At 42.5% G+C, this 26,889-nt stretch overlaps 1 protein-coding gene and 1 long non-coding RNA gene across 2 annotated transcripts in view; one reads left to right on the forward strand and one right to left on the reverse strand.

Annotated features, from left to right (window-relative positions):
* ADARB2 (adenosine deaminase RNA specific B2 (inactive)) overlaps positions 1 to 26,889 on the reverse strand; it is a 530,095-nt gene that overhangs the window by 233,269 nt on the left and 269,937 nt on the right.
* Positions 5,232 to 18,448, forward strand: LOC108538015 (uncharacterized). Its single transcript, XR_001887983.1, has 4 exons — positions 5,232 to 5,300; positions 15,905 to 16,063; positions 16,926 to 17,033; positions 17,310 to 18,448. It is a non-coding gene; the product is annotated as an uncharacterized LOC108538015 (long non-coding RNA).

Here is a 26,889-nt window from a genome sequence, read left to right on the forward strand (position 1 = left end):
TAGCTAACTTTCCATATGTATTTATGTATATATTTGGATGAATGTAAACTTAGTTGCAGCTTATTATATAGTTTCCGTCTATGTATAGTTGCAATTCATACATACTTATAGTACATATCCATAGAGTCACAGGACACACATACTTATGGTACAAAGACTAAGAAGCGACTCCAGCCAGGACGCTTACAGCAGACATGCAGCCATGGGTTTATTAGGAGCCCGAGTCAAGTCTCTTCTTTGCACAGCAGTTGCGTGCCTGGCTCTGGGCTCATCTAAAAGGCATTTCTTGCCTTAAGACAGCTGAATGACTCACCTGAGCCAATTGGGAAATTACTGATGGCAAGAAATATGGGAAGAAGGGAGGGATCCGAGTGCATCTGAGCCCTGATGAGGATCCTGGCCTTGGAAGGGTGGCCTGGGCAGGAGTGGGGTTTGGTCAGTGATAGTGGGTCCTGTGGGGAAGGAAGCCAGCGTTTCAGGCTGTAGTGAAGCTTCTTTGGAGGTGAAAAGTGTCATGGAATGTTCAGGAAACAGTAAAACTTAAAATGGGCCAAGGATGGGACGCGTGGGGCAGATGGAATAAACAGGAGTAGAAGTCATTCCAGTTACGCTGAGTAGCTCTGCTATCTTTAATCTCTAACTTGAGGCTCCCCACCTGAGGTCTCACTTCTTAGGAACATTATCCCAGCTGGCGTGACCCCGTTTACTCATGAGAACGGCTTCGTCCCCTTCCCTTCCTGCCACCTCTCACTTCCTCCTCTCCACTGGGCAGAGTCGCTGAAGCAGGGTGGGCAGCCGAAGGCTTTGCAGAACACCAGCTCTGGCCTTGGGAGTGAGACGCACCTTCCCTCTCCTCAGTGGAGGGAGCAGGTCCTTCACGATGGGGCTCCTGAGTCTCCCCCAGGACGGAGGGAGGCCCTTCACGATGGGGCTTCTGAGTCTCTGCTGCACATTAGCTCTGACAAGCTGAGCAGCACCTGGGCTCGGTGACAACCTGGATTCCAAACCGAACATGGCCACTGATGAGCTAGGTGACCGTGGGACAGTCATTGTGATCCTCATGGTGTGAACCGTGTCTAATATTAAATCTAATATTATATCTCCAGTCCTCAATATTCCACACCCTTGCTACAACTGCCTTTTTTTTTTTTTTTTTTTTGGTACCATCTTTAAAACTGGAAGCCCCTGGCTCAGAGATTGCTTTTTGGAGCCAGAGCCCACAACATACCTCCACATCGTGACACAATTTCAATGTCATGATAATGAATGACACCAGCTACACATAATATTTTCAATTTTAATTCTTAGTTTTTCACAACCTAATTTATTTGTTGCCTGTCCTGGGGGCAGCTCTGTACTGGTTTCCTGAAAAATGTCTGAATTCTAACGTAAATTAATCAAGATCGTGCAACACTCTGGTCCAAGGTAAGCTATGAGCCAAGTATTAATTGTAAAGTGGATCCTAATGTGTTTCCAAAGTCCAACAGAAGAAATGCATGAAATGTCAGGAGATGAAACTGTTTTAAATCATGAAATGGGGTCCTCAGGAGAACATGAGCACAAACTTCAGGTGAGTTTTACAGCCGCTTTTGTGCCTTAGCTAAGGTGCCACAGACATGACAATGAAAACTCATGTGTTCAAGCCTCACTCCAGCCTTTGCCAGACCTAGAGGAATGAATAGCTAGCACACTGCAGGATATTTTGTGATTTTACTTTATAGGTTCAATGGTGGACCAGTTTCTCAGCTCTCTTGGTAGTGTCAGCTGAATCATTTCCCTAAGTAGGACTGTCAAGTAGACCAGATGTCAGCTTTTGCATCTGTGCAGTAGACGACTAGTTTCACTTGCTGTTGGGTAGTTAATAACATCTGCCTCCTGAATTGCCTCCCATTATGCATTTAGAGAAGAATATCCTAGATTCCTTGGGAAAAAAACAGAAAAAGAATATTTCTAGCAAAATCTTTTACTTCCAACTTGTCTAAAAAAATTGTTTTTTGGAAAAGCAATATTCCTCTCTGCCATTTTATTGTTTTTTGCTTCAGATGCACTGTTTTAACATAAGCTTTCTAACATCTGAAAGAAAGAAGAGTTAGTGTGGTTAATCTCTCAGAATAAAGAGGCAACTTCTCAGAGGAAAGAAGATTTGATGCAGAAAACCCATTGTTTACATATGATTCTTACTTTTGGAAGACACTCAATAATAAATAATAACAGTTAAAGATAATTTCCAAGTCCTTTAGACATATTATCTCATTAACTCACATTCAATCCTTCCTATGAAGTTGGTATTACTCTTCACTTACACAAAATCACACAGGAAGTAAATCAATCATTTTGATTTATTCTCATAACATATTTATCTTTTTTCTGTTACAATCTATCAATGTTGTAATAATTAAAAGAAATTTTAACATTTGTTGGAATGTTGATGGTTCCAGTGCTTAATAATACATAGAATCTTCTTTAATTTTCAAAATTGACACTGATAATAAGATATTCATCTCTATATTTTACACAGATGAGGGAATTGAGCCTAGAGAAATTAAGAAACTTGTGCTAATTCTGTTATTCTGAATTCTCATCTTATACTGTGGAAATAAATATTCATTCGATTTTATATTGCAAGTCAATTCCCAAGTACATGTGTGGATGTTCAACACCCTGGTCCCAATTAACAATGAAAAAACAAGACAAAACCCAATTCAGTTTCAGTGTGGTTTTTAACCAATGCATGCTAAAACATCCTGGAAATAGGATCTTTCTCTAACTTGCCCGTAACTATAAAGTTAAATGCCCCATGGGGTATATTAGGCTAATAAAATTTAAGCAATATAACTGTATAAGATCTGGATTATTCAAAATTTCTGCAACAGCTTATCTCCTTATTACCCGGATCCAACAAATACTTTCCCTTTTTCCAAGAACCCCTTCTGGGGAAGACCAGAAGACAGTTCAGATTTCCCTCCTGGCTAGGTGAGGTTTCCTCATGTCTTTGTCAAATTTCTCCCCGGTTAGGTCTCCTCTGTGCCCCCGTCACTAAGCATCACCCTGTGGAATTCATGTTTTCACATTTTAATCTACATTTTAAGCTTTCTGTGTGTTAGCATGTGTTAATGTTTCATGTTTTCAGTGTGGAGCTCAAACCACAGGCCTGTTAGAGACGGCCATGCTGTGCTTGAAGCTGAATTGAAAAACAAAAACATATACAAAATAGAAAACCAGACATTTTCACTTAATAGCTACTCTCTCGGTTCAAATAATGACAGTGTTATTCCAGGCTCACCCCGGTGCTACCCCGACAATAAACATTCTTATAAAATGAAGAGACCAGCAGCCGTACTCTTGAGAGTGAGACACTGTTCTTATGAAATTAAATGAAAAGATCAATAAGAACCTGGCTATCTGTTATACTGTATATGGTAAAAGCACAGAAAATAGAAAAGTTCAGTTTAACACTTTGCTGTTTTGGTTTCTTTTTCCTGGAAAACTTGGGAGAGAAACAGAGAATTCTGACATAGTATAAAATAAACAGACCAAGAGATGCTCGAGGGGTATGACCACCTGAGCTGAATGGACAAGAGGAAAAGCAAACACAAGGAAGATGGGAAATGCAACGAGCCAGTCTGAAAAGGGAGTTGACTGTACTCAAACTAAGATAGAAAACAGTAAAGTAAATGAGATGGGATAAGAAGAGCAAAGAGGGATGAAAACTACTTCAGCACAAAATTGAAATAACACCTATAATGGGTTGGGAAGGCCTGGAGAGAAGTAAATGAATAAAAACAAACAACTGAAGCTTCTAGGACGAGACCAAGTACAAAGTGATTTAATTTTTTCCTCTAAGTAGGTATCGGTCAAAGGGGAAAAACACCCACATCCAAAGCTTATTTTTCTGTCCTCTGCTTGGAAGTCATTTTTGCTTAGGAGAGCTTCTGCCCCGTTTCATGTGGGAGAATGTGAGAAACCTGGAACCCGCATCTGGTTCACGCTGAAGACTTTTCTTTGCCATTTATGTTTCCTCAAAACTAACTGTCTTCAGTTTCCTTTCCTATTATGCAGGCTAATTAATTCTTTAATGTAAATAATATATTCCATTTGTTAAATATTACACAGTTTTTGGCCTGCCATACGCAACAACTTACTTGATTCCCCTTGCAAATTGAATTAGTATTTGTATTTAACCATGTCCTTCAGTTTTCAAGTTCTTCAGCTCTCTATTGAAGGAATCGCCTCTGTGTGTGGGACCAGAGGGCAATGAAAAACTCAACACCTGTCAAGTCACCATTTTAATGTCTTAAGACTATTAAGACATTAATAGAAACCTCACTTTTTCAGATATCAGTATGAGTTTAGCTGATTTCACAGCTAATTCCTAATAGCTTGGACTTAAGTGAGAATAAAAGGTTCAAGAGTAAAACTTGATTAAATGAGAGTTATCTAAGAATATTGAGAAAGTCATTGCAAGAGATGATAAAAACTAAATGAAAGGAAGACTCGAAGTCAGTGGATTATCTTTTTCTGGAGAGTATTAGAAAAAAATGGAAGGTAAAGAAATGTTTCCGTGTTCAGCATGGTGGAGTAGAAATCTACCACTACTGCAGGTTAACACAAGTGCTATTCACCCATCTATCTGTGCCAGTTTTCTTATTTTTTAAAGGAATTTTTTTTCATCTCTCTTACAGTATTCTCGTGATGGTTACAACGTTCATGTATGTGAGTTCACCTATTATAGTGCTTGGTTCACAGTGGACTTTGAAAAGTTTTGCTTTCTTGTGAACATATTCAACCATTTCTCACTTATTGATATCCCTTCCACAGTGCCTGACTTAGACCCTGGGAGGGTTGATGGCTTCAGAGGGTTTTGACTTATGCAACTGTCAAGCGTTTATTTCCTTCTTCTCCTTAATTGAATTATAGCACTTGGTTTCTTGAAGCTCATGACTTCATTTAGGAAATAGTTGAAAATTGATTATTTCATCACTTAATTATAAAACATGAATGGAACTTCTTAGTTAATTAAAGCTGTGGATGAGAATTTAATTTTAACTTTATATGCCAGACCTACCCAAAGCATCTTAAAAATGAGGATTTAATTAGGAGCCTTTGGATGCACAGGTCAGTGGGATACCACCTAGAGCAAGACGTGGAACGACTTGGAGCGGCGTAGCCGGAAGCGCTTCGTGACAGAAGCTTGGAGCGGCGTAGCCGGAAGCGCTTCATAACAGAAGCTTGGAGCGGCGTAGCCGGAAGCGCTTCGTAACAGAAGCTTGGAGAGCAGGACACAGCTTCTGGCTCCACAGGTATCTGAGATTATCCTGGCAACATTATTTAACCTCTTTAGGTTTCAGTTTTCTCATCTGTAAAATGGGATTTTTATATCTCTTTCCAAATATATGGTAAGGATCAAGTTATTTTCCCCTGTGGCTCATGGTAGGTAACAACCCACCTGGCTCTCAGGTGTGGGGAGAAAGGAGATGGTTGTTAAGGATGTCCCTGTAATTCCACCAGGCAGAACAAAACGGGAAGAGAGTACAGAAGTCCAGCCATACAGCTTCTGCATTTTTGAGTGAAGACAGATCATATATAATTTTTTTGTTTTTGTTTGTTTTGTGTGGTTGTTTCTTTTTAAAATGTGATTGCAGCCTCAGGGGTACATGTGCAGGTTTGTTATACAGGTAAACTTGTGTCACAGGGGTTTGTTGTACAGATTGTAATGGCACCAGGTAGTAAGTGTAGCACCCGATCTGTAGTTTTTTTTATCATCTCCATCCTCCTTTCACCTCCATCTTCAGGTAGGTCCTGGTGTCTATTTTTTCCTTCTTCACGTCTCTGTGTTTTCATCATTTAGCTCCCGCTTATAAGTGAGAACATGTGGTATTTGGTTTCCTGTTGCTGTGTTAGTTTGCTTAGGATCATGGCCTCCAGCGTCACACACATTGCTGCAAAAGACACGATCTTTTTCTTTTTTATAGCTGCATAGTATTCCATGGTATATATGAAGCACATTTTCTGTGTCCAGTCTACCACTGATGGGCATTCAGGTTGATTCCATGTATTTGCTATTGTGAATAGTGCTGCAACGAACATATGCGTGCATGTGTCTTTATGGTATTGAAAAATAGTATTACAAGTCTATAGACTAAATTGATGTTCTTTAGTTATCAAAGGGGAAGGATAATTATATTCTTGGTGGTGTTTGATTTGCATAATACAGATGTTTGAAACAAACATGTTAGTGGTGTTGGAAAACATGTAAGACAATGTCTCTGAAGAGGTGAGGGGGAGATTAGGTTTTGGGCTGACAGGCTCTCTCTATCTCCATGAAACAAATGTGAATGAGACACAGGATATGGCTCCCTTTGATTTCAAGTTAGTATTACAGTCCAGCAGTGATAGGTCGACAAAGGAAAGCTGTTGATTTAGACCAAGCACGGTTTCCTTTCTAAGGCCCTATAAGGCACAGAGTTCCTGCTTAGCTGCTGGACTGAGGGAAATGTACATGTCTGGCCCAACCAGTCTTTCTAGTTTCAGTCTGCAGGAAATAAAGATGTTAACATAAGAAGTTATGTGAGGTTGGCTTATCCATGCACCCTATCACCATGCGAGTGATCTGTGAAAACTTTCATAAGAAAACACCTGAGAGAAGTGTGGGTAAGATGAAAATGGGGTCATAGTTTATGTGTTGAAGCAAAAGTTCAGCTCATTAAGATGGCATAGCTGTAGTAGTCATGAAATTGATGTGTGGAAAACAGGTTGGAACAGCAATGAACTTAGGTAGGTTCTAGATAATTTTAATATTATTCTTGGTAATTTGCTGAACCTTGTTTACCTTCCTATATTAAAAAAGAGAATATATTAGAAAATAAGAATAAACATAGAAGAATAGACTAATGAAACAACAAAGAGGGCCCAGAAATAAATGCATACAGGTGCATTCTAAATTAGTGGGGAAATATTGGCTGTTAAATAAGCTCTAGAAAAAAACTTGTTATCGATATGGGAAATTAAAACTGATTTTCTACTTCCCACCAAATATAAAAATCAATTTCAAAAGGACAAAATACTTAAAATTAAAATAAAAGCAATACAAATTTTAAGAGACTTTAAAATGTCTATAATGTTTAAGAAAGAATCAAAAGAAGAAAAGTGGTGAAAAGAAAATTTGATAAATTTGACCTCATCAAAACTAAGGATCTACATGATAAGGTAAAGAGAGAATATAAATGAAAATATAAGTAAAGCTACAAGCTGGAAATAGTATTTTAAAATGTACACAACTGACAAAAAATACTATCCACAATATGCAATAAAAAAGAAAACAACCTAGTTAAAATGGGTAAAACATGGACAGGCATTTTATGTAAAAATAAAAAAGTAAATAAATCAATGACAAGATTCACAAAATCATGAGGCATCAATGAAATGCAAAATGAAATATAATGAGATACGAAACCTTCTGACGACCCAGTTGGAGTAGGTCCCTGAGGGATGGTAGATAAATAAGGTGAGCCCTGTGATTACCTCAGCTTACTTCCCTGAGATGGTTTCTAGGTGGCTACACAGGGAGATGAACTGAAGCAGAACCTAGCAAGCTCCCTAGCTGAAAATATTAGGCTCAAAAATCCAGGGAGGCTCAGACAGCTGGGGTTTACAGGAGAGTGTACCCAAGAGAGAAGTACACAGAGAGACCCCCAGAGATCCAGTGCGAGTCCCCTGGAGGAATCAGCAGGCTACTTATCACAGGTGGGAGGAAACTACACCAGGTTGGGGAAAGAACCACCAATCACTAAGGAAAGTAATGCTAAGCTTTCACACAGGGCTGGAAATAGCACCTGTTTCCACCAGCAGCTGGAAAACCTGATGATTCACCAGATATTGCACAGCATACACAGAAGGGTCTTGTCTCAGTCCTGGGGAGTAATTACCCTTACACAGAGCATTCCTGTGGTTCTACCTAGCAAACCTCAATACCCCAAATAATGTAAACTGTTTCAAAGTAACTTAAAGGCATTCTGGAATGAAGTCAAGTCTATTTACAGGAAGACAAAATTATCCAGCACACAAGGTAAAATGTACAATGTTTGGTATCCAATTAACAATTATTAATAATTACTATGATTGCAAATAAACAGAGAAATATAACTCATAGTGAGAAGACCAATCGATCAAAACTAACCCAGACAGATATTAGAATTAGCAGACAAGAAAATTAACTGTGTTTTATAATTGCATTCCACATGTTCAAAAAGTTAAGTAGAGACATGGAAGGTATAAAAAAGACCCAGATCAATTTTCTAAGGATAAAAATTACAATGTATGAAATAAAAAAAATACACTGGATGGAATTAACCATAGATTGGCCATTGTAGATGTAAAGATTAGTGAACTTGAAAAAATGAACTTTAAAAAATGAAACAGTAAGGAAAAAGAATTTTAGAGTTCCTGAAGGGATGGGAGAGAAGAGATATTTGAAGATATAATGTCTAAATATTTTCCTTATTTGATGAAGATTATAAACGCACAATTTCAAGAAGCTCAATAAACCTCACACACAAAATAAATCAAAAAGAAGAAAATTATACCAAGTCTGTCCATAAGAAAAGCATTCAAAATCAATAACAAAGAAAAATAATGAAAGCAGACATTAAATAAGACATATTAGGTACAATTTAAACTAAAAACAGAATCCTACCCCCTACCAACTGAATGGATCCTCCTGCCAAGGAGACCCTATAAAAACTTAAAAACTGAGTTCCCAGCCCTGATGAAATGGGAGGTCAGACCATGCCTCATTATACCACTCCCTTTTATGGTTTAGATACAACAGCTGACTAGCATTAATGTTAAAATACAGATCATAAGAATGACAGAACAGATTATCTGTGGCAATACGATACTAAATTATAAATGGGACCTAAGACCAAGCCAGGCAAGGGTGAAGTCACACACTCTACACTTGAATAATCAACTGTGTTTTCACTGCCACAAGGTCTTTCTTTTTCTCTACTAGCTGAACTAGCAGTGGCCTCGAGATAAACACCTAGTGACACAATTTGTAGCTCACAGGTGCCGCCTAACTGACCCTCCTGTTCCACCAGCCATGACCCTGGCTTTGATTTGACAAGAGACTGATTTCAGTAACTTTCTCCAGATAAGACCACAGACCATGGGCTGATTTTGGCTGGTTTACAGAGATTGAGCACTTGAGCGCCTTCATGTCATGAAAAAACCTTTGATGTACAGGGCTTAATTGTAATATATTTAAATGTTAAGTGTCTACTCCAAAGTGAACATGGGTTTTATGCATATGCATGTTTGTTTCATATGCATGTGTCAGGACCCCCTTCATGAATATCCATAGCTTCTTCTGTGGCCTATTGAATATGTATATTCAGCCAACTGATTCAGCATAGAGCTGCTGCCCAAATCCCTCCTCTTTGGAAGTGACTATTTCTGGTCTTGGCAGGAAGCTGTTCTTCCCAGCCTGTGAGATGGTCACCTTGCAGAAGGTAGACCTTTACAAGAAATAAAGTTTCTTATCCTTTCTAAATTTATAGATATTATTTTCTCGAATTAACAACAGAAAAACAAACATAAGGAAAATAGCAGATTTCTTGTCAGAAAAAATACAAATGAGAAGATTATAGAACAATGCCTGAAAGGACTTGAAAGAAAACAATGGTAAATCTGTAATTCTATACCCAGCAAAAATGTCTGGAAAGAAAACAACTGTAAATCTGCAATTGTATACCCAGCAAAAATGTCTTGCAAGAATGGCAAAATAGAGACATTTTCAGATATACAAAAGCTGAAAAAGTTACCAGCAAACCCTCAGCACCGCAAACGTTAAAGAAAGTTCTTTAGGTGGGAGGAAAATGATAGTAGATGGAAATACTGATTCACAAAAAGGAATGGACAGCACCAGAAATGGTCACTGCATGGAGATATCTCTGTGTGTGTGTGTGTGTGTGTGTGTGTGTGTGTATGTGTGTGTATAACTTTTCTTCATATTTACATTTCATAAAAGATATTGACTGCTTAAACACAATGACAAATGTAGACTGGGGATTATAATATATGTAAAAACAAAATGTATCAAAACATAGGGAAGATGAAGAGGTATACTCTCTCTTGAAGGTAGCTTTTGATAAACTAAAAAATACAAATAAAACATATAGCAATAATGAAAATAACAATAGAAAGGTATAGCCAATACCTAGAGGTATAGCCAATAAGCCCACATGGGAGATACAGGCAATAAATGTATTCAGTTAATCCACAGGAAAGCATAAGTAGTGAAAACAAATAGATGGCAAATGTAAAAAAAAAAAAAAAAAAAGAAAAGAAAAAAGAAAAACATGATAGGTTTATTCCTAACAACGTAAACAATCATATTAAATGTAAATTATCTAAACACCTCCACTAAAAGGCAGAAATGGGCAGATCGGATAAAAAAAAGCAAGACCCAACTATATATTGTGTAAGAAAACTGCACTTCAAATATAAAGACACACTTAGGTTAAAAGTAAAAGGATAGAAAAAGATATGCCGCAATAAAACCAAGGAAAGTAAAGTTGACATTGCTATATTACTATCAGATGACGTAGATGTCAAGTTACCATGGATAGAGTCATTTTCTGATGTTAAAATGTCAATGCATTAAGAAGTCAGAGCAATGCTGAATCTATGCAACTAGCATAGCTTGAAAATACACAATGCACGAACTTACAGAGCTTCAAGGAGAAGTAAACAAATACACAAACATGGCTGAAATTTCAACATCTATCTCTTAATCATTCATGGAACAACTAGTACCACTTGACTGAAGAGATATTTCTAGAACACTTCATCCAACAACAACACAATGCAGATGCCTTCTTGGTGTACGTGGGACAGTTACCAAAACCAGCTGGAGTCTGGGCCGGAGGAGGATAAACTTAAAAAGACTCACATCATACAAAGCACATTCTCTCACTACAATGGAGTCAAATTGTAATCAATAACAGGTGGGCCTCTGGAAAAATCTCCGGATGTTTGGAAATGGAATAACGTGCTTTCAAACACCCCACAGACCAGGGAGGAGGTCAGCAGAGTGCTCAGGAAGTGTTTCAGATAGAATGAAGGAGGAGTCACAACAAGCAGGTGCAGGGAGCTTCTGCGGTGATGGATGTGGCTGCTTTCTGTGTTGTGGTGATGACTTCATGTGTGCACAGCATAGGCCAAAGGTAGGTCAATTGCGTCTTGATCACATAGTTGGGTGTGCATGCATGCAAGTGTATGATGTATGTATGTGTTTTTATAAACGAGGTGTTACATCAAGGGGAGCCCTTCTTGGGTGCTGATTGGTGGGTCAGTTGCCACAGCTGCTTTGGAAGAGCATGTCAGTCCACATCCTAACACACCTCACTCCACCCCTGTGTCTGTCCTGCAGCAGACGACTTAGAACAGCATTGCTCCTGGTGACGTGAAACTGGACACAGCACGCATATCATCACCCAGGAAGGGGGAAATGAGCTTCCACACAAATCGGAATCCTGTCTTCTATACCATCTGTATAAAACAATCACACGTATAGGAAGGTCAAAAAGCTACCATTTAGAAGAGTGGTTCTCAACACGTGGCCTGCACTAGAATCCCTGGACGTTTGCTAAATTCAGATTGCTGGGCCCGGCCCCAGGGTTTCTGAGCATTTCTTATAAGCCACCAGGTGATGCTTTGAGAACCACCAGCTTAGGCATACTTGAAATGAAGCAATGGAATGATTAGCTGAGCTCCAAGGGCAGGTTCACATCTGGGGAGAAGGAGGGTTGCACAGGCAGGAGGGTATGCGAGGTGCAGAATGTTGTGTTCTGTTTCTTAACCCAGCAACAGGCATTCACTTTGTAAATTTTAAAAGAAAACTGCACGTTAGTAAACTCTTTTGCATCCACATTATACTTCACAATAAAAAAATTAAAAATGGACTAGACTAAGTAAATATTGCAAACAATGGGAAAAATAATACTATGAAAGAGAGAAGAAAGGAGGGTCAGAAAATATTCATGAAGTATTGGTGGAAAGATAGAATATGAAAAGTGGAATGAGAAAATGAGAACAGAAGCATGAAAAAATTAATTATAAAGTATTTAGTTGTGGTCCTAGACCCTTGAGGAATCGCCACACTGTCTTCCACAATGGTTGAACTAATTTATACCCCCACCAACAGTGTAAAAGTGTTCCTATTTCTCTGCATCCTCTCCAGCATCTGTTGTTTCCTGACTTTTTAATGATCACCATTCTAACTGGCATGAGATGGTATCTCATTGTGATTTTGATTTGTATTTCTCTAATGACCAATGATGTTGAACTTTTTTTCATGTTTGTTGACCATATAAATGTCTTCTTTTGAGAGGTGTCTGTTCATATCCTTTGCCCATTTTTTGATGGGGCTGCTTGTTTTTTTCTTGCAAATTTGTTTAAGTGGACCCAGCAATCCCATTACTGGGCATATATCCAAAATATTATAAAACATTCTACTATAAAGACACATGCACACATGTGTTTATTGCAGCACTAGTCACAATAGCAAAGACTTGGAACCAGCCCAAATGCCCATCAATGATAGACTGGATAAAGAAAATGTGGCACATATACACCATGGAATACTACTCAGCCATAAAAAATGATGAGTTCATGTCCTTCACAGGAACATGGATGAAACTGGAAACCATCATTCTCAGCAAACTAACACAGGAACAGAAAACCAAACACTGCATGTTCTCACTTATAAGGGGAGTTGAACAATGAGAACACATGAACACAGGGAGGGGAACATCACACACTGGGGCCTGTTGTGCAGTGGGGAGCTAGGGGAGGGGTAGCATTAGGAGAAATACCTAATGTAGATGACAGGTTGACGGGTGCAGCAAACCACCATGGCACGTGTATACCTATGGAACAAACCTGCACGTTCTGCACNCATGGAATACTACTCAGCCATAAAAAATGATGAGTTCATGTCCTTCACAGGAACATGGATGAAACTGGAAACCATCATTCTCAGCAAACTAACACAGGAACAGAAAACCAAACACTGCATGTTCTCACTTATAAGGGGGAGTTGAACAATGAGAACACATGAACACAGGGAGGGGAACATCACACACTGGGGCCTGTTGTGCAGTGGGGAGCTAGGGGAGGGGTAGCATTAGGAGAAATACCTAATGTAGATGACAGGTTGACGGGTGCAGCAAACCACCATGGCACGTGTATACCTATGGAACAAACCTGCACGTTCTGCACATGTATCCCAGAACTTAAAGTATAATAATAATAAAAAAATTTAGTTGTTATTTCGAAATAAGATGAGCTGTTCGAGTGGCATCTGACACCAAATAACTCACTTCATTCTGTTTATCTCTGGTTTCCACCAGCAGAAAGTGAGCTTTTCCAAATGGGAATGTCCTCTAGCATTGTAGAATGACCAGTAAAGTTTATACAGACAGCAACGCCAGGACCTCCTTTGATGATGAAAAGTAGGGCTAAATATCATCTGTGTGGAACAATGTATCAGAATATGTTTTGGCTTTTAATTTTATGAAGAAGAAAACACACCAGTTATACAATAAACATCATACTGAACTTGGCTATGGTAAAAGTGTGGTGGAAAATGGTTATTTTGTTAAATGAAATATTTTGGAAACAGTAAACAAACAACTAAAAGGGTTTCAGATGATAGAAAAAATAGAGGATGTAAGATAAGGGCCTGAAATTAAAAGTAGCAAAATGTTTCAAAAAAACCTATCCAAGAAAGTCTGTATGTACAGAGAAGAAATTGGTGAATGAAGATACTTCCAAATTGACTCAGGGGAATGAATTACCCCAAAGGAGGAGCCTGGCAGGACTGTAATGTGACAAGGAATCTCAGCCTCAGATGTCAAGTTGTGAAAAGAAACCCCCAAACACCCTCTCTGGTCCTGAGCGTCCACGATGCTGTGAGTCCCCACAGCACACACTGTGATGGGAAAGCCCAGGAAGCTCAGGTGGGAAGAGCGTGCACCTGCTCTCACGTGTGTCCAGTGACAGCGTGTGCGGATGGCTTCCTGCGCAACCTGCACATGTAACGCCCATCACTGAAGCTGATCTCGGTCAGATAGCCTCCCCTTCAGCAGGTACTCACCACCTGTACCTGGGTGACCGTCCCTGGCCTTAGCTCTAGGTAGGGGCTAATTATGATGCATTCAAGATACAGTGGTGATCCCACTCCCAGTGCCAGTGATTGTTTTGCAATTTAATTTTGGTCAACAAAGTGTCAGGTTTTCTCCTTGGCAGTCGCCCACAGGAAAAGGTTCCCCCCTGCCTTTCTGGATGTTTCCATGTCTGGATACAACCAGCAGGATTGCTGGGGTCATCTTAGGACCAGGAGCACCCTACCTTGTGGACCAGGTCCACAGCTGGATGGGGAGAGGAGCACAGCCTGGATCCTTGGCACCACTGAGCTGTCCCAGGAACCCATCCATGAGACTATTTCCAAAAGGCAGTTTCATAGGGTGTCAGCCATGGAATGGGGGCTTCGGTTACATGGAGCTGAGAGGAGCCTGTTCCATGCAGTGCCCCATTCAGAGACCTGCAGAGTGAACTAGTAAAGACTTCGGGAGACACAAATAAGTCTGCTCGTATCTGCTCACGGCCAGAAGAGAGGCCCAGGTGTTGACAGAAACGGTTTTCCTAGTGAGGAAGACGGCCCAGTAAGCAGACCCAGGAGCCACACCACTCAGTCCTCACAGGGGTTTTAGTTTTCCTTTTCCAGTGGGCCTGTCCTTGCAGCCCTGAGCACTAAGAGTGAGACGATGGAAGAAGCCTGTCAGATGACCTGGGATACTCCAGGACACGATGCCGGTGCTTCTCATTCTCACTAGTTAGAGTCCCTTCCAGGCGGTAGATGTTTATGTAACACCGGGCTCATCGGGAGCCCTGATTGGCCTCCCAGGAAGCTCCACGTTTCACTTAAAAAGCAGAAGAACAACAGGAAGAAAAATAATAAAATACAGAGAAGAAGCAGTGGTTTCTGTACTTTACAAATAAATTGCATCCCAGGAGGGCATGGAACTTGCCCATGTACCTGGACCCAGGGGAAGGCTGGGGAAGGAATGTTTGCGGGGCTTTACTAGGAGGAAGATGGAGCCAGAACCTCGGAGGCAGGCTCTGGGGAGTGGGGAAGGGCTCTATCACCTCCCAGCACCTGCCCACCCAGAAGCCACCGCCTTCCCACCAACCAGAGCCTCAGCCTGCTGATCCCATGACTGACATGTCAGGGGTCCCTGGCTCACCCCATAAGCATGACCGCCCTGTGCACACTGCACCACAGGACACACACGTGCAGCCTGATCCTGCCCATACACTCCGGAGAAGCGAGTTCCCAGGAGAAAAGCGCTCTGGGTAAACGTATCCTGCACGCCGGGATTCAAGAATGAATGGTTGTAGTCGCTGGTGGTCCTGGTTCCATCCTTGGTCTTTCCATGAGTCTGGATGAGACCAGGTCCCCCTCATCTGAGTGACCCCCACTCCTTTTATTTATTGCCAGGAACAGTCAGCCCCACATGCTGTTATCAATAACTGTCATTTTCCAAGGTTTGCCCAAGACTCTGCCTCGGTCAGGGCTGCCCTTTGGCCAGTATCCCTTACCTTTTTATTAGGATCTGGTGAGATCTCCCAGTTGGACCCCATGCCCCTTCACATCCCAGTGACCCATCCTGTGTCAGTCTGTATCATTCAGCTGCCCCCTCCACTGTGCTGAGTGTGTGCAACGCATCCCTACAGTAAAAGTTCTTAAGAAGTCCGATATCCATTGGTCCTGTCTGTTTTGTCCCCTTTTATCCTAGATGTCTCCCATGACTTCTGTTTCCTCTCCCCTAATTGCTTTCAGGACCCTCTGCACTAGCACATCAGACAGCTTCATAAAGGCTCCTGGAGTAGAAATTAGATGCTCATCCAGACAGAATTCCCAGAGGAGAAGCCGAAGAGAACACACGTGAAATCTCATGCAAATTCCTGAGAGTCAGGACCTCATGGGAAGAAATTCAAGGTATTCCTTTAAAAGAGGGGACGCAGTGAGGCTCATCCTCAGGGCTTTGTGCAAAGCGCTTCCCCCAGATTGAAATACAGGCAGTATCTCCAGGTCCAATTTAATCTCTATTAGGCACTCAATGGCTAAATTAAGGACTTTACGGATACCTAATTTAGATAAACCCTTAACTATTAACCTCCAATAATGTCATCATTTCACTGAGTAGAAAAGAAAACATCTGGGTGAGTTCAATTAGCCAAGGGCGTGGAGGAGAGGCCGGCACAGCGTCTGTGCATGCTAATCGTGTCTCACTGACCCTGACGGAGGTGCTGCCTGCAAGGAGGCTGCGGCCAGCATGACGCTTGAAAAAGGCCACCCTGCCCTCCTGGGAAGAGTTTCCCGAGAGTCTCCACACTGAGGGCACAGGTGGAGGGAGGCCCACACTCCCACTGAGAGGAAGGAATTCCTCCTGCATAGCTCTGGTCCTCAGTTACAAGCCTGCTGCTTTTCCTGCCCTCTGAAAATAAGGATAACTCGTCTTATTTTATGCAATTGTAGTCTGTTATGTAAAAGACATCCACAATCTTTGGAAAACCATTATGGGTGTGTCTGTCCACTTCATTTCCTGTGGCTGGCAGGGTGCTTTTTCTTTAGCCTCTGTGGCTGTATTTTGGTCGCTCTAGGAGGCACCTAGAGCCGCCTCTGCCTCCCGCTCTCATGGCTTGGGTGATGATTCAGCACCGGACTCTCACGTCGGACGCCCAGACGGTGCCTCTTGCACTTGCGAATGCCTCCCTCTCCCCCTTGGATCTGTCACTCATTTTGTTCACACCTACGCTTTGCTGGCTCCTTTTGTTGAGGACGTCTGGTTCTTCCCCAGGGGAAACTGATCACAAAGAGGACTGAACAAAAACAGGCTGCCTAAAGCTATTTGACGAGGATCTGAGTGCAGGTGGATTTATTCGGAAGGTCATGGCAGGGAACATGGGTAAGTGGCAAGGAAGGGAGGTGGGGGAGACAGAAGTTCCTGCTTGCATGGGGCCCCTGGGGCTTTGGGGGCTGCAGGAGCATGCCTCAGCATTGTGTTTCTGCAGCAAGCCAGAAACACAGAGAGATGTGTGTGTCAATAAAACCTGGAAAATAACCACATCCTCACATCCTGGGGACTCTAGGAAGTCCTACAGCAAAGAAGAAGCCTGGCCTGTCCATCTTCGTGTGGCAAGTGTTTGCAGGAAATAGTTCATCATAATACCCTTTTCCTCAGGTGACAGCCAGGAAACACCTACGACAATGGTGAACCAGCCATACAGGTGAAAGTGCCCTCCCAGTATGGGGAAAGACGGCAGAGTGTTAAACAGGGACACAGGAGCAGCGTGGATCCTCCGGAGGGAGCCAACAGTGGAGTGTGCGCCTTACTCAGCCACGAACATTGCACCTGGCGGTGCTGCCCTGACACCTGAGGACTCAGAGGGCCAAGTGAGGCTCAGAGTCTGAGGCAACCTGGACTGATCCCGAGGTGGACAGCAGGATGAGAGCCACCTGTGCAGGAAGAGGGAACACAGCTGCAGAGAAGGGGACACACCTGTATGAGGAGGGGACACACCTGTATGAGAAGGGGACACACCTGTATAACAGGGAACACACCCGTATGAGGAGGAAGTACACCCATACGAGGAGGAAGTACACCAAACACACTGGCAGAGGAAGAGAGCCCCCACCATATGCCAGGGCCCCGTGGACATGAGATCATGAGAGACATCTGGTCTCTCTCCTTGCCCACATGTGAGACAGATGGGAAATTTTGGCATTTTGTTTATAGGCTTAGGGAAGAGAATGAGTGGACATTTCTTTTTAGAGAGAGGTCACAGAACATCTCAGTGGCTTATTAAAGGACAGCCTTGTGAACGGCATCCAGGAATTGTGGACGTGGAGTTGGAGGCAGTGTGGGAGCTGAGGGGAGGCCCACTGCCATGCACCCCTGAGGGTCAGAGCAGACACCTGGCCAGGAGGCCAGCACACCCCCTTCAGATTAGACCCGCTGCCACCATCACACCACTGGGTGTAGTTTGATCTGAGATAGTGGTTTTCCAGCTGCGGGAATTCAGTGGCATGATGACGGCAAACGCAGGGAGACAGCAGATGTGAAAGCGCTGGTCAACTGTCGCACATGTAAGTCTAAGTCCACGGCCCACAGAAATCAGCTCTGTGTCCTGGGTTTGAATAATTGTGGGAAAAATAGTAATAATAATAATAACAATAATTTAAAAACCTCTTGGTTTTCTCTCTCTCCATGACTTTCTAGTTCTTTTACTTGGCTCAAAGACTTTCTTAGAAATACAGGTGATGCCATGGAATACTATGCAGCCATGAAAAAGGTTGAGTTAACGTCCTTTGTAGGGACATGGATGCAGCTGGAAACCATCATTCTCAGCAAACTATCGCAAGAACAGAAAACCAAACACCGCATGTTCTCACTCATAGGTGGGAGCTGAACAATGAGAACACACGGACACAGGGAGGGGAACATCACACACTGGGGCCTGTCGGGGGATGGGGGACTAGGGGAGGGACAGCACTAGGAGAAATGCCTAATGTAGGTGACAAGTTGATGGGTGCAGTAAACCACCATGGCACGTGTATACCTGTGTAACAAATCTGCATGTTCTGCACATGTACCCCAGGACTTAAAGTATAATAAAAAGAAGAAGACATGAAAAAAAAAAAAACTTTTGTATTTTTAGCTAGCTTATGCAGCTAATAAATTCATTAAAAAAAAAAAAAAAAAAAAAATACAGGCGACAGCAGTGGTTCTCCAACATCAGTGTGTGCCAGTCACCAGGCTTGGTCACAAGGCATTTTGGTAGGCTGTGCAGAGCCTGGCCTCAGTGGGGTCAGGCCGGGCCTGACAATCTGCACTTCCAGCACGTCCCAGGTGCTACTGCTGCTGTCATCGGGGCCACACTTTGAGGACTCTGGTTCTGTGACGCCTAGTCCCTTACCTAGAATTTAATTCCATCCCCCAAGTCTGCAAAAAATGGCCTTGAAGGAGTTGTATCAACAAGACATTAGATGAGGCAGTTCTTCTCCGTCTCCCCATGGAAAAACCAAGGAAATCACGGCTTTTCCCTTTGCCGATTGTACCCTCTGATGCTCAAGACATTGTTAATGTGATAATGTTCAACTTCTTTCTGCCTTTTGTTTCCTGAGTTTTTGGTATCACATCTGAGAAATTCTTTTGCCAAATCCAATGTCATGATGCTTCCCCTGTGTTTTCTTCTAAGAAAGTTTTAGCTGTTACATTTACATCTTTGACCCGTGTTGAATTGATTCTTGTACACGGTGTAATGTAAGGCTTTAGCGTTGTTCCTTTGGGTGTGAATATCCAGGGTTCTCAGCACTGTTTCTTGAGAACGCTGTCCTCTCTCCACTGAAAGGTCTCGGTACCCTTTTCCAAAAGACAGCCCACAGAATGGGAGAAAATACTCACGAATCATAGATCTGATGCGAATTGGTTTCTAGACAATATTAAAAATTCCTGCTACTGAATGCACACACAAAACAAAGAATCTAATTAAAAAATAGACACAGGACTTGAACAGACATTTCTCCAAAGAAGGTAAACGAACAGCCAGTACGCACATGGAAAGAAGCTCAACGTCACTAATCATTAGGGAAATGCAAACCACAACTGTGAGATACCACCTCATACCCACTGGAATGGCTACCGCAAGGGTTAGTGAGCATGTGGGGAAAAAATGGAACACTGTGCACTGATGGTGGGAATGTAAGATGGTGCAGTTGCTGTAGAAAATGGTATGGCTCTTTTCAGAAAATTAAAAATAAAATTGCCACATAATCGAGCAATTCTTCTAGTTCTATAGTGTATTAGTCTGTTCTCACCCTGCTAATAAAGACATACTTGAGACTGGGTAATTTATAAAGGAAAGAGGTTTGATGAACTCACAGTTCCACATGGCTGGGGAGGCCTCACAATCATGGTGGAAGGGGAAGGAGGAGCAAAGGCACATCTTCCATGGCAGCAGGCAAGAGAGCATGTGCAGGGGAACTGCCCTTTCTTAAACCATCAGATCTCGTGAGATTTTTTCACTTATCAGGAGAATAGCACAGGAAACACCTGAGCCCGTGATTCAATGACCTCCCACTGAGTGTCTCCTATGACACATGGGAATTGTGGGAGCTACAGTTCAAGACGAGATTTGGGTGGGAACACAGAGCTAAACCATATCATAGACCCAATGGAATTGAAAGCAGGGACTTGAAGAGAATTTATACATTCATGTTCATGGCAGCACAATTTATGATGGACAAAATGTGGAAGCGTCTATCCATTGACAGATAAATGTGTAAACACAATGTGGAATATCCACTATGCAGCCTAAAAAGGAATAACATTCTGATACATGTTACAACATGGATGAACCATAGGGACCATCCACAATGAAAACTAAGCCAGTCACAAAACGACAAACAATGAACAATGTCACCTGCATGAGGTCCCTAGAGTCCTCACACTCACAGAGAAAGGAAGCAGCAGGTGGTTGCTGGGGCTGGGGATGGTAATGGGCTTAGTGTTTTGTGGGGACAGAGTTTCAGTTCTGGAAGATGGAACCTTCTGTAGATGTAGATGGTGGTGATTGCTGCACAACTGTGTCAATGTACTTAAGGCCACTGACCTATATACTCAAAAATGGATCAGAGGGTACATTTTGTGTTATGTATATTTTACCATAATTTTAAAACAGAACAGAAAACAGAAGACCCTTGCCGAGCTTTACAAGCAACTCAGTCTTGTCTTCAAATATTCTTCATTAATTGAGATGGTGCCAGGTTGCTGTTTAATATCAACAAGCGACAGAGGAAATTCTAAGTAAGTTTAGTCACGTTGTAGAAATTTGCTTACAAAACACGAGACTGGAATCAAACTCCTTTAGGGCCTTTTCCCTTCAATGGAGAGAGTGGATACCTTGTCACTGAACAATGTGATTTTCCCAGGTACAGTTAATTTACAGGCAACGCCATGTCCTGCTTACACATAAAAGTAGTCAGCAGCTGGCTTTAGGGAGGACGGATTGCAGGTGAGAGGAGGCGCTTTGTTAAGGACCAGATGCTTCCCTGTTCTTTTGCCAGGTGCAAATCAAGCACCACCTGGAAGAAATGTAATCATTTCAGATGTCTTTAAAAATAGTCACTCTCTGAATTTAAATGTTAATTTAAAACAATTATGATGAGCAAAATAATTAGGAAATACAGACTTTCTAAGTTAGGGAGCCAGGTTATTCACACTATGATAATATGGAATTACTTATGTATCATGGATGAAGCAGCTAGATCTAAGTAAAGAAAGATAAAAAAATAGAGAAAACAGAAGCAAACATTGAATAATAATGCATAGATTAAGAAGAAAACAACCAGATGTGTCTTTACGGAAAGTTAAGCTCTGGCCAGAGCTAAGCTGGAGGTATTGGTGTTTCTTTTTCTAAAAAGGTTTAATGTGTTGGATCCAGTTTTTTCATAGTATTAGAAAACTCTCTTTTGGGATTGTTACTTTTTAAAATATTAACATTCTTACTACTACTATTTTTGAGGGAACTGAGCCATTTACGATTTTCAGTTTTCAAATTTCTTCATGGATACAGATTCATTTCTGATTCATTCAACTGCAGACTTATTTTTTATAGAGAAGAACTGAACAAAAGCAAGCGATTTTTATATCTAGAAACCATTCCCCCCTTCTGTCTATTTCTCACCTATCAATCCCCACACAAATACGTCTTCCATGAATGCAAGCAAATTAACACATAATATTAAACAAAAGAGATTCCTTTTTCTTTAATATATGTCACTTAAAGGACTGCACTAGTTCAGAACTCGGCGAACTCATGCATAAAAGAGTGGTTGAAACATTTCACTTATAATGGCACATTCAGAATAAATCATGTGGCTATAATTATTTGTATGCTTTTCCAGGCACATTAACTAAGCTAAGCTCAGTGTATCATTTCATGCATAATTAAAGATTTAAGATCAATGAAACTTATACTCTTTATCTAGTTTCACCTAGGGACCCGGTGAGGGAAACAGCTTAGAAAACTTTTTAGACGTTATCTACTAGGAAGAACGGAAACCACTGTAATTCCTTGTCCCTGTGTTAAACAATCCTGGGACCAGCAAAAGGAACTTCCCCGATTTCTCCAGGAAATACCTGCCCGTCAGAGCTAAGCCTGGGAACCAACCAATCACGTCACTTCCTTCTCAACACCGGCAGCGGCTCCTGGAGAGGTCCGCTCTCCCTACCAACCTAAAGTTTCCTCATTAACTCTGCCCCACACAAGCCAGTTCTTGACTCTCATGCCTCCTGTCCCAGGCCCCAAACCTATAAACACCTCACCCTAATTTTCTGCTTTTAGCTCCCGCCAGGCTGCAACCCCCACCTCACTGCAGGGGGTCTCGTGAACGCAGCTCTGCCTCAGCAACGATCCTGCAAGTGGCCATTTTGGGGACTTGACGGTTGATGGAATTAATCATCAAGATGTGCTCAAGACGCATGGGGCGTGGTAAGAAGGGTCACTAGTGGCCCTTTCTTGCCCTTTCCCCTTAAACATATTTCTCTTTTACTTTGGGTAAAATAAAGAGTTGAGACTTCTTTAAGAAAACAGGATCTTCTGACTGCCCGAGAAAGATCAATTTCTTTTTTTCCTTTGAGACAGAGTCTCGCGCTGTCGCCCAGGCTGGAGTGCAATGGCACGATCTTGGCTCACTGCAACCTCCACCTCCTGGGTTCAAGCGATTCTCCTGCCTCAGCCTCCCGAGTAGCTGGGATTACAGACAAGCACCACCATGCCCGGCTAATTTTTTGTATTTTTAGTAGAGACAGGGTTTCACCATGTTGGCCAGGCTGGTCTCGAACTCCTGACCTTGTGATCCGCCTGCCTCGGCCTCCCAAAGTGCTGGGATTATAGGCGTGAGCCACCGCGCCCGGCCGAAAGATCAATTTCTTTTCTTGGAAAGAGATGACATGGCACAATCTCCTGGGACAAGTTTTCATCCTAACCAACAGATTTTGCCTGAACAAAATAAAACCACTCAAAACTACAAAGGAAATCTTCAGAGAATAATTTTCTGGGCAACTGGAATAAGAAACAAATTTAGACATAAGGCTCAGCTTGCTGCAGAAGAGTGGTGAGCCTGAGGGCTGGCCAGGGCGCTGGACATGACCATTGAGACACAGCCAGTGTCCACCTCTAACCCTGATTCCAGGAGGGTTCCGAGTTCGCTGGGACAAGCCATCCTGGCTTTAAGATGGCTTCTCATGTCAGGGTCTGTCTTGGTCTTCTGATGCTCCCGGGGCCAGGCTTCTCCCAGCTGTGGGTGGAAGGTACACCCCATTAACCCACAGAAAAGCATCTTGCTGCAGCTTAGGAGTCTCTGCTATGCCTCGGGAAATAAAATGGAATCTTGGGACCCACACTCACTCTGCCAAAAAGAAAGTGACGCTTCGGAGCTGAGCCACGCGATACTGCTTTCCTTTCGTTCCTGAACACGGAGCTACAATTCCACAGCCTCATCCCTCAGCCAGGTTCCCACAGCCACAGGGACAGAAGGCCACGTAGCTCCCTAGTGGCCTCCCTCACAAAATGCTCACAAGGAAATTCCTGGTGGGCCCCTAAATCCCTCAGCCTTCCAGGATAGATATCCCCCTGTTTCTAGCCCTAAAACCGAGTTCTGTGGCATCTCACCCTGACTCAGGATAGATGTTCACCTGTTCTAGCCTTAAAAACTGAGTTCCGGGGGGGTGTAATTCTGCTGGCATCTCACCCTGACGATGTCAATGACCAGCCCATCTTCACAGGTAGAGGACAAAGACCCGAACAAAAATCATCCCTCTGCCCAAAATCATCCCTCCGCCCAACCCGAGGGGAAGGCATCATTGGCCTTTTCCTTCACTCCTTCTCTTTGCACGTAAAATGTAGATTCACATCAGAGCCTCCAAGAATGTAATCATTTGCCTCATGGCCAACCCTCCCTCCTTCTTTCTCTCCTTCTCTCTCCCCTTTAAACATCGAAGTTCCCCAAATGCTCTTTAGAAAAGGGGCAGGTCATGGACGCTCAGGTGACTTTTGGTTCTTCCCCAGGCGCATCGTGACACTCAGACCAAAAAACCTCTCTCAATGGAGGTGTCACTGTGGTGAACCCTCTCTAGGCACGTGTCCATCAGTCTGAACCTCTGCAGGTCTCCACAGGAAGAACAGCGTGCCCCCACGTTCACATTTCTTGCAAGTACTTCCCATCTGCAAAGCAGGACCTTCTGAAGCTTGCAGTTGCTGTCAATCTCCTGGCCCTAATGAGCTGCCAGGAGAAGAAGGAAAGTTCCCACTTGAGAATGAGAACTTGGAGTCTCGCAGGCTTCCCTTTCCCTGATGAAACAATCAAGGCTTTTCTATGAAATTAAGCTTCTTTGCATTTTGATATATATTGTAAGTTTTTATTGATCACTAAAAACAACGAAAAAAAGTTCTGCCCAAGAACTGACGATGCCCCTCTTAGCTCTATCCCAGGAGAGGCTCACCTACATGGAGGGAGGCCCTGCGGACCCTGCTTCCTTCTGCACTTGGAGGTCCGCTGCTGTGGCTTCCACGGTGTCCTCTGGTCTGGCATCTTTGCTTTTACATTTTTCTGCCTGCCCCTCACTCTGAGAGCTAAAAATCAATTAGTTCTTAAATAATGAGGGAAGTTCCCACCTAACTGAACCTCTTGGGGAAGGTTTCTGTGAAATGAGGACCCACCCAGCAGCGAACATAGTTTCTTCTTCTTGTGTATATTTTTAAATCTAACATTAGATTTGCTTCAAGTGTGACAGAACAAATACTCAAAGGAACAAACATATTTAAAAAGGTACTTTTCAAAAGAAGACACTTATGCAGCCAACAATCACATGAAAAAAAGCTCAACATCACTGATCATTAGAGAAATGCAAATAAAAACCATAATGAGGTACCATCTCACACCATGGAATACTATGCAACCCTAAACAAAAATGAGATCATGTCCTTTGTGGGGACATGGATGGAGCTGGAGCTGTTCTCCATAGCAAATTAACACGGGGTCAGAAAACCAAACACCTCATGTTCTCACTTACTACTGAGAGCTAAATGATGAGGACACGCAGGCAAGGTGTGGTGGCTCACACCAGTAATCTCAGCACTTTGGGAGGCCAAGGAGGGTGGATCACCTGAGGTCAGGAGTTTGAGACCAGCCTGGCTGGCCAACGTGGTCAAACCCCATCTCTACTAAAAATACAAAATTAGCTGGGCGTGTGGCACACGCCTGTAATCCCAGCTACGGGAGGATGAGGCAGGAGAATCACTTGAACCCAGGAGGTGGAGTGAGCTGAGATTGGGCCATTGTACTCCAGCCTGGGAGACAAGATTGAATCTCTGTCTCAAAAAAAAAAAAAAAAGAAAAAAAAAGATGAGGCCACATGGACTCAGAGAGGGGAACACCACACACTAGGGTTGTTGGAAGGTAGAGGTGGGAGGAGGAAGAGGATCAGGAAAAGTAACGAATGGGCATGAGGCTTAACACCTGGTTGACATAATCTGTGCAACAAGCCCTGTGACCTGAGTTTACCTGTGTGAAAAACCTGCACATGCTCCCCTGAACTTAAAAGTTAAAAAAACCCAATTTTATGTGCAATACCCTGACAGGTTTTGTGGCCAAATTTAAATGTTAATTTGGACATTATGTATTCTGTTATTTTTGATTGTCTTTACTAAGATGAGAAAAGTAGTCAACGGAATTAACTTCCTTAAAATCAGTATCTGCTGCACGCCAGGGACGGCAACAGAAGAAATCATTTCAGCACCAACGTGACACTTCCAACCTGCAGAAGAAGTGCCATATCAATGTCATCCTGACAAATGCCCCAGACCGAATTATTTCTGCGTCAGAGTCGCTCATTATAGCTCTGGCTCTTACAGGTCATCTCCCATTTAGGATAACTTGTTCTATTGCCTTCATCAGAACACATGTGCTTGTCAGGCCTGCAGTCCTGATGTTTGGTTCAGAAAATATGGTCACCGTAATTATAGCTCTTCCCGGGCGAGGAAATGAGAATCCGACTCGTAATCCTTTTATCATTGACTTGGATGATTTATTTCTCACCAAATGAGAATGGAGAAATTTCAAGGGCAATTTATCTAATTCTTTCCCTGTGCATATTTTTTTTTTTTTAAAGAAATTTGCCCTGATCAGAAAAAGCACATTTTCCAGAGGGATTCTTTAATGATATTGATCTCTCGTGCATTACCTGGCCTCTGATAGACCTTACGTAATTGTCCCAATGAAGCTACCAGGTGAGTTTCTTAATCGTCTTTTTTCCCCCTCTTCTTCTTGACGCATCACAGATGATTTTAAAGTTATTTTCAGGTCAGGTGCAGTGGTTCACGCCTGAAATCCTAGCACTTTGGGAGGCCGAGGTGGGCGGGTCACCTGAGACCAGGAGTTTAAGACCATCCTGGCCAACATGATGAAACCCCCTCTCTACTAAAAATACAAAACAATTAGCCAGGTGAGGTGGCATGTGCCTGTAATTTCAGCTACTGGGGAGGCTGAGGCAGGAGAATCGTTTGAACCAGGGAGGCGGAAGTTGCAATGAGCTGAGATCATAGCACTGCACTCCAGCCTGGGTGACAGAGTGAGGCTCTATCTCAAAAAAATTTTTAGTTGTTAATTATTAAAAGTTGTTTTAATTATTACTTTGCTATCAGGTTCTATTTTCCCAAGCAAAATGATCACAGTGTGTGTTCAGCTTCTCTGCCCCTCTT

This window comes from Rhinopithecus bieti, unplaced genomic scaffold, assembly GCF_001698545.2.
Source record: "Rhinopithecus bieti isolate Rb0 unplaced genomic scaffold, ASM169854v2 scaffold_15437, whole genome shotgun sequence".
NCBI classification, from domain to species: Eukaryota; Metazoa; Chordata; class Mammalia; order Primates; family Cercopithecidae; genus Rhinopithecus; species Rhinopithecus bieti.